The following is a 7976-nucleotide window of genomic DNA, read 5'->3' as shown; positions in this document are numbered from 1 at the left end:
GGAATGTAAATCAGTACAACATCTATGAAAAACAGTATGAAGAATAGTTCTCAAAAAATTAAAAATAGAACTACCATTCAATACAGATATCACACTACTGGGTATTGACTCAAAGGAAAATAAATCATTACCTCAGAAAGATAGCTGTGCTTGTATGTTTATCGCAGCACTATTCACAACCTAAGTGTTCATCAGTGGATGAAAGGATAAAGCAATGGAATACTATTCAGCCATCAAAAAAAAAAATGAATGAAATCATGTCTTTTGCAGCAATATGGATGGAACTGAAGGCTATTACCTTAAGTGAAACCATTCAAGTACAGAAAGGCCAATATCAAATGTTCTCACTTTTATAAGTGGGAACTAAATAATGTATACATATGAGCATTGAGTGTAGAATGATAGACAACTGAGACTCAAAAGGGTAAATGTGTGGATAACGAGAAATTACTTAATGGGTACAATGTACATTATTTGGGTGACAGACACTCTAAAAGCCCTGACTTCATCATTATGCTATCTATGCATGTAACAAAATTACACTTGGAGGCTACAGATTTATAAAAATAAAATAAAAATAATAAATAATTTTTAAAAGATCTGAACAATGGATGTGCTGATGGCTATTAGGGTGCCACCATTCCTAAGCCTTCAAGATATATGTTTGTACAAAACCACGTAAAGACGTGTAAGTCAAAATGACTCCTTGATTTATTAGCCGCAGAATGGATGTTGTGTAAACTGGCATGAAAACAACATAATCTCCTTATACATTTCCATCAGAGCTCTTGAGTGACTAGGTATACTGTCAATGAGCAGTGATATTTTGGAAGGAATTGTTTTTCTGAGCTATAGATCTCAACAGCAGGTTTAAAATATTCAGTAAGTAAACTATGCTGCTAATAGATGTGTTATCATCCAGGTTTGTTTTTCCCTTTTTAGAGGACAGACAGAATACATTCAGCATAATTCTTAATGGCCTTAGGTTCTGGAATGGTCAATGAGCACTGGCTTCAACTTAAAGTCACCAGGTACATTAGCTCCTAACAAGGGAGTCAGCCTGACCTTTAAAGATTTGAAGTCAGGCACTGACTTCTCTTCTCTAGCTATGAAAGTCCCATGCTTTTTCCAATATAAGGCTGTTTCATCCCCACTGAAAATCTGTTGTCTCATGCAGCCACACCCATCACTGATCTATTGGATAACTAGATCATCTGGATAACTTGCTGCAGCTAGCTTCTCCATCAACACTTGCTGCTTCATCTTGCACTTTTATATTATGGAGAGGGCTCCTTTCCTTAAATTTCAAGAAATAACCTCTGCTAGTTTCCAACTTTGCAGCAGTTTCCTTATCTCTCTCGGCCTTCATAGAATTGCAGAGAGTTAGGGTCTTGCTCCAGATTAGGTTTTGGCTTAAGGAATATCATGGCGGTTTGATCTATCCCACTCAAACTTTCTCAGTATCAGCAATAAGGCTGTTTTGCTTTCTTATCATTTGACATGCCCCTCGCTAAGCTTAATCATTTCTAGTTTTTTATTTAAAGTGAGAGATGAGGCTGAGTGCAAGTGGCTCACACCTGTACCCCAGCACTTTAGGAGGCCAAGGCAAAGGGACTGCTTGAGTCCAGGAGTTCAAGACCAGCACAGGCAACATTGCAAGACTAGTTCTCTACAACAATCAAGTAAGTATGTAAGTAAATAGAAAGTAAGAAAGAAAGTAAGAAACTAAGAAAAGAAAATAAAATTAAAATAAATTGACAGATGGACAGCTCTTCTTTTCACCTGAACACTTAGAAGTCATTGTGAAGTTATTAATTTGCCTAAAATCAGTACTGTTTAGTGTCTCTGAGAACAGCAAGACCCAAAAAGTCAGGGTTGATGGCCAGACAGTGGCAAAGTCAAAACATATACAGCATTTAATAAGTTCGCTGTCCTATGTGGGTGTGGTTCATGGTACCCCAAAACAATTACAATAGTAACATCAAAGATCACACTGATCTCTGATCACCATAACAGGTATAATAATAATAATGAAAAACTTTGCAATATTGTGAGAATTACCAAAATGTGACAGAGACATGGAGTGCATCCTATTGGAAAAATGGCATCAATATAGATTTGCTTGGTGCCAGGTTGCCACAAACCTTCAAGTTGTACAAAATGCTGTATCTGTGAAGTATAATAAAGTGAAATGTAAACAAAAGTAAGGTAATACTTGTACTGAAAGGAAAAAACTGTCAACCTAGAATTCCAGACCCGGGAAATATAACTTTCAAAAATAAAGGAGAAGGCCAGGAGTGGTGGCTCACACCTATAATCCTAGCACTTTGGGAGGCAGAAGCAAAAGGATTGCCTGAGTCCAGGGGTTCGAGACCAGCCTGGGCAATTTGGCAAGATCTCATCCCTACAACAAATCAAAAAATTAGCAGGGCATGGCAGTATGTGCCTGTAGTTCCAGCTACTTGAAAGGATGAGGAGGAAGAATTGCCTAAGCCCAGCGAGTTGAGGCTGCAGTAGCCCTGAGCATGCCACTGTACTCCAGCCTGGGCAACAGAGTGAGACTCCAACTATAAATAAATAAATACATAAATAAATAAGAAACACTTTTCCATGCATTTTAAAAACAACAACAACACACACACATTCACAGAAGGAAATCATAACCAGAAGACTTGCACCAGGATATGAGAAAAGTTAGAGGCAGAAAGAAAAGTGTATCAAAAGTAAATCTGGCACAACACAAAGAAATGAAAAGTATAAGAAATAGTAGCTATAGATAAGAGAAATTTTTGCATTTTTTTCTATTTTAAAAATCTCTTTAAAAGTAATTGTATTGTGAAGCTTAAGAAATAAATATGAAAAACATCCCAACAATAGAACAAAGGCCAGAAAAGGGAGGGGGAGAAATGAAGTATATTGTCCTAAGTTTCTTAGATGCTACATGAAATGTGATCTATCACTTGAAGATCATGGTGATCTTTTCAAAATATATACTATAAACTCTAAGCCAAACACTAAAAATGTTGTTAAAAGGCAGAGCTAATTAGTTAACAACAAAAACATGAAATAATAAAAAATACTTAATAGGAAACAACCCAGAAAAGAAGAAAAAGAAAATAAACAACAAACAGTAAAAATAAAAAACAAACAGCAAAATGATAAATTAATCTCAATCTCATTAAATACAAAATAATAATAATAATGATAATCTCATTAAAATACAAAATAAAATAAAATACAGATGTTGCAAACACCATAATTAAAAGGCGACAGAGATGGTCGAATTGGATTTTTTTTTTTTGGAGTTGGAGTTGGAGTTGGAGTCTCACTCCGTCACCCAGACTGGAGTGCAGTGGCCGCTCCCGGCCACCGCAGCCTCGACCTCCTGGGCTCCGGCAATCCTTCCGCCTCAGCCTTCCAAGTAGCTGGAACTACAGGTGCGTGGTACCACGCCTGGCTAATTTTTTTGATTTATTGTAGAGATGAGGTCTCGCCAATTTGCCCAGGCGGGTCTTGAACCTGCAGGCTCAGGCAATCCACTCACCTCGGCCTCCCAAAGCACTGGGATTACAGGCTGAGCCACTGAACCCGGCCGGGGTGTTTTTTTTAAAGGATGATTCAAATGTTTGCTGATAACAAGAAACTCACTTCAACTATGATGATGATAGTTGGTTAAAAGCAAAATAAAGAAAACAGGCAATACAAATCAAAATAAAAGTAGAATGGCTATATTAATGCTAGACAAGTAGCTCTTAGAGCAAAAAACACTAGTAGGAATAAATAAAGTCAGTTTATCAAGGGGATATAACAATCCTATCCATTTGTAAACTTAATAAAAGAGTTTAAAAATACATGAGTCACACTGTAATAGAAATGAAAAGAAAAATAGATAAATGAACGGAGGCTTTTAACATTCCTCTCTAAACATTTAATAGAATCAGCAAACCAAAAAAATTTATGAGGATATTGAAGTTCTGAGCAACACTATTAACCCAACTTGACAGTGGATTGCCTGAGCCCGTGGGTTCAAGACCCGCCTGGGCAGTGAGACCTCATCTCTACAATCAAATCAAAAAAATTAGCCGGGCATGGTAGCGCGCACCTGTAGTTCCAGCTACTCCAAAGGCTGAGGTGGAAGGATCGCTGGAGCCCAGCAGGTCAAGGCTGCGGTGGCCGGGAGTGGCCACTGCACTCCAGTCTGGGTGACAGAGCGAAATTCCAACTCAAAAAAAAAAAGATTAACATGAAACACTTAACAAAGATCAATTTCTGGTCCATGAGATAAGCCTCAATACATTTAGTATGCTAAGAACATGATTCTGTTATGACAAATTGTATGATGTATTAAGTATCTGTTAGTAATCTATTATAAAATAAACAGTAATTTATTTTAGTCAAATCACAGAAAATATGTAATCTGACAACAAATTAAATGAAAAATCAAAAGAAAGACAGCTGGAAGATCTCAATATTTGGAAACTACATAACACATCCATAAAATTCATGGGTCAAAGAAGAAGTCAAATGGTAAATTTGGAAATGTTTTGAACTTTATAAGTGAAAATGTTATACATGAAAATATATGAGCTGCACCTCCTACATTAGAGACAAGAAGAGTCTCAAATCAACAGCCTCAGTTTACGGATAAACATATTAGAAAATTAAGAGCAAATTATAGCCATAAGAAGAAGAATAGAAATTAAAATCAGAGTACAAATAAGTGAAAGAGCAGAACATCAGAGAAAACTAGCAAAACTAAGAGATGGTTCCGTTAGAAAAATCAATGAAACTGATAAACCACTGGCCAGAATGATTACTTTAAAAAGACAAAAGATATAGATTACCAATATCAGAAATGCATCTGACAAAAATCAAACATCCATTTTAATATATTAACTTTTAGCAAACAAAAAATAAGAGGAGAATCTTCATCAACTTGATAAGGGCATCTAGAGAAATCTTACAGCTAACATCTTTTTTTAATGGTGAAAGACTGAATGTTTTCCCCCTAAGATAAAAAACAGTGCAAATGACAAGGGTGTCAAAACAATTCAACAAGAACAGTCTTTTCAACAAATGGTGCTACGACAACTAGACAGCTATATGCAAAAGAATGAGGTTAACCCTACCTCATGGCACATACAAAAATTAACTCCAAGACCTCAATATAAGAGCTAAAACCGCAAAACTCAGAACAAAGATCAGAGTAAATCTTTGTGATCTTTGTCCAAGCAAAGGTTTCACAGACTCAACACCAAAAGCACAAGCAAAAAAAGAAAAAATAAATTAGCTAGATCTCATCAAAGTAAAGACTTGTGCTTCAAAGGATAACATCAAGAAAGTAGGACTGGGCACTCTGGTCCATGCCTGTAATTCTAGAACTTTGAGAGGCCAAGGCAGGAGGATTGCTTGAGCCCAGAAGTTCAAAACCAGCCTGGGCAACAAAGTGAGACCTAGTGTCTACAAAATCTAAAAAAAAATTAGCCGGCCAAGGTAGCACATTCCTGCAGTCCCAGCTATTTGAGAGGCTAAGGCAGAAGCCTCACCTGAGCTCAGGAGATAGAGGCTACAGTGAGATTTGATCGTGCAACTACACTCCAGCTTAGGGAGACACAATGAGACCCTGACTCAAAAAAAAAAAAAAAAAAGGAAGGAAGGAAGAAAAATCCACAGAATAGGAGAAAAATTTTGCAAAGCACATAGTTGATAAGGAAATTAACCTAGAAGATATAAAAAATAAAACTTTTACAACTTAATAGTTAAAAAGCCACTTTTTAAAATGTTCAAAGGGTCTGAATAGATATCTCTCCAAAGCAGATATACATATAGCCAATAAGCACATGAAAAGATGCTCAACATCATTATCAGTGAAATATAAACTGAAAACATAATGATGTACTAGGATGGCTATAATCAAAAAAAGAATAACAAGTGTGGACAAGGTAAAGGAAAAAGTAGAGCTCTCACACATTACTGAACAGTAAAATGATGCAGCCACTTTGGAAAACAGTCTGGCAGTTCCTCACAAAGTTAAACAAGGAATTGCCATATAATCCAGCAATTCTACTATTCAAGAGAATTGAAAACATATGTTTACACAAAAATGTGTACACAAATGTTCACAGCAGTATTATTCATAATAGACACAAAATGGAAACAACCCAAATATCCATCAACTAAAGAATAAACAAATGCAGTATGTCCATAAAATGAAATGTTATTGTGCCATTATAAGGAATGAAATACTGATATATCAGACAACACGAATAAGCCTTGAAAACATTACACTGAGCAATAGAAGTCTGTTACAAAAGACCACATATTATATTATTTCATTTATATGAAATGTCCTGAACAGGGAACTCTACAGAGCCAAAAACTAGACTAGTGGTTGCCTAGGGCTGTGGAGATGGGAAGACAGTGGCTGATGTCTAAAGGGTACAAAGTATCTTTTTGGGCACAAAAAAATTGTGAAGATGGTTGCACAACCCTGTCATCATTGGTTGGGTACAGCCTTACTGCAGGTACTCAAAAATTCTAAAAACAATTTCAAAGAAACAATTCACTAGTAACACTGGTCACCTATGGTTGAAAAAAACTGGGTGGCTGTGAGTACAGGAAAGGGAGGGTCTTGAGACTTTTCATTGTGTATCTTTTCATACATTTTGAACTTTTTACTGTATTACCTACTCAAAAGGATACAAAATTCAAATTTAAAGGGACTTTTAAAAGTGTTCTCCTTCTACACTGTTGGTGGGAGTGTAAACTAGTACAGCCTCTGTGGAAAACAGTGTGGCAATTCCTAAAAGATCTAAAAATCAACCTACCATACGACCCCCGCAATCTCCCTACTGGGAAATACCCGGAAGAACTCAAATAATTCTATGAAAAAGATACCTGCACATGCACGTTTATTGAAACATCATTTACAATAGCAAAAACATGGAACCAACTGTGTTGCCCATCAAAAGAGGACTGGATAAAAAAATATGGTATATATACACAATGGCATATTACACAGCCATAAAGAAGGACAAAATTATGAACTTCACAGCAACTTGGATGGACTTAGAGGCTATAATACTGAGTGATCTATCACAGAAACAAAGAACCAAGTATCACAAGTTCTCACTCATAAGCAGACCTTGAACAACTATTGTAATACTATAAGAAAGGGATTGGCAGTAGTGGCAAACTGCCAAGGGAGGGAGGGACACACCTCATCAACAAAGGTACCTGCACAATGAACATTTGTATACCTAACCCTGAACTGTACTCCAAAAATCTAAAATAAAATATTAGTTAAAAAAATTAATTAAAAAAACCAGGCAAGCTGGGCTTGGTGGCTCAGGCTGTAATGCCGCGCCTTTGGGAGGTTGAGGTGAGTGGACTGCCTGAACCTGCGCGTTTGAGACCCGCCTGGGCATCTTGGCGAGACCTCATCTCTACAATAAATTAAAAAAAATTAGCCGGGCGTGGTCGCATGCGCCTGTAGTTCCAGCTACTTGGAAGGCTGAGGCAGAAGGATCGCCAGAGCCCAGCGGATTGAAGCTGCGGTGGCCGGGAGCAGCCACTGCACTCCAGTCTGGGTGACAGAGTGAGACTCTCATTCAAAAAAAAAAAAAAAAAAAAAATCCAGGCAACCCCTTCAGGTCCCCTTTTACTGTGGGAGTTTTTCTGTCCTCTCAATAAATCCTGTTTTCTCACAATAAACAAACAAACAAACAAATAAATAAATAAAAGAAAGTGTCCCCCACTGGGTGTGGTGGCTTACACCTGCAATCCCAGAACTTTGGGAGGTGGAGAAAAGAGGACTGTCTGAGCCCAGGGGTTAGAGACCAGCCTGGGTAATTTGGCGAGACTGTGTACCCACAATTTAAAAACAAAATTAGCTGGGTGTGATGGTGCACGCCCATAGTTCTAGCTAGTTGGAAGGATGAGGTGGAAGGCTCACCTGAGCCCAGCAGGTTGAGGCT

Source organism: Carlito syrichta, unplaced genomic scaffold (assembly GCF_000164805.1).
Source record: "Carlito syrichta isolate Samal-C Ts95f unplaced genomic scaffold, Tarsius_syrichta-2.0.1 Scaffold143597, whole genome shotgun sequence".
NCBI lineage: Eukaryota > Metazoa > Chordata > Mammalia > Primates > Tarsiidae > Carlito > Carlito syrichta.
This window is presented reverse-complemented; position numbering follows the sequence as displayed.